The following is a 1,330-nucleotide window of genomic DNA, read 5'->3' as shown; positions in this document are numbered from 1 at the left end:
TCCTAGCTCTTACTGTTTAGGAGGAATTCTTGAACAAACAGACTCACTGCCAAACAGAGACAGATGCACCTTTCTAAAATACAGAGTACGCTTTACATCAGCATTTCTCTGGTTACGGCTATGCTACAGCTGAGAGGTGTAATTCCCAGGGTGGGTAGAGGTATCTGCACCAGCTGTGCTTACGCTACAGTGCTGAAAGTAGCAGAATGGCCATGGCCAATGGGGAGCGCTTCGTGCCCCATCAGTCCTACGTACGTATCCAGGTAGCCACACTCCTATTGTTAGCAGTGCTTGTTGGAGCAGAGCTCGCGCAGGTACAATGGCCCGGTCTAGGAATTACGCTGCCCAGCTGCTATGTTGAAATGCCCTCACTCGACAAGAACCACTAGTCGGTGCCCAGACTCCAAGTGCCAGCGCAAGGCTGCAGTTCAAACGTGCAAGGCTTTGTCCTCCTGGTGATGGCGCTGCTCTCATTTCCTGCTAGTCTCCTCCCCGCCCTTAGTTTTTTAACCACCCTTTCCCTGCCTATTCTTTGTAGCTTCTCCCATGCTGCTCTCTCCCTCTGCGCCATGCACTCAGCTCCCCCCACGTGTTCCTTTGAGAAGCGCCCTGGTGCACAGACGCCCTGGCATTCAAATGTCACTTGGAATATTTTTTACGCTGGTTGGCAGTGAGTGGTGGCCACTTGGGGAAGGAGAATTGCACCAAGTCCTGCCGCGCGTCTGCCTGGCGGTGACCAGAAAGCCAAGTGACGTGTCAGTTCACAGTGCCTTGTTATCAGACAGCTCGTTCTGAAAGGCAGGGCAGGCGGGAAAAGGCCCAAACTCCACAAGCACGATAAGAGAATGGCCAAAACTTTCAGGAGTGACTAAGTGGTTTTGATATGGTGCCCTTAAAGGGATCTGATTGTTTAAGGCATGCCAAGCGCCTGCCCTCTTAAACCAGGCCCCTTGACGTTCCCAAGCTGAGACTCGGAACATAAACGAAGACACCCCCCAAACTGCCACTCACTTGCAAAGAGCCCCACCCAAACAAAACCACAACGGGCCTTTAGGATTCGCTCGCCAATTTCCACTAAGGCGTGAGTTGATGGTTAACGTCCTCAGAGCTGAACTGATCAAAACTCTCCAGCATAAAGAGGCTCCTGCTGCCTTCAGCCCCCCCAGGCGCATTTTTCATACTGTTCTTATCGATGGCCTCTGGCATTAAGCATCCTTCATGGAACGTTCCAAGGGGATGAGGCTGGAACTGGAGGCCTTCTTCCGTTCCCCTCCCCCTTTTTATTACATAAAGCTGACAACTGCAGATTTGTCCCTTGCTGACACTCAGC

This window comes from Pelodiscus sinensis, chromosome 24, assembly GCF_052426305.1.
Source record: "Pelodiscus sinensis isolate ZL-2025 chromosome 24, ASM5242630v1, whole genome shotgun sequence".
In the NCBI taxonomy this organism is placed as follows: Eukaryota; Metazoa; Chordata; order Testudines; family Trionychidae; genus Pelodiscus; species Pelodiscus sinensis.
The sequence above is the reverse complement of the archived record's forward strand: the minus strand, read 5'-3'. Positions refer to the sequence as shown.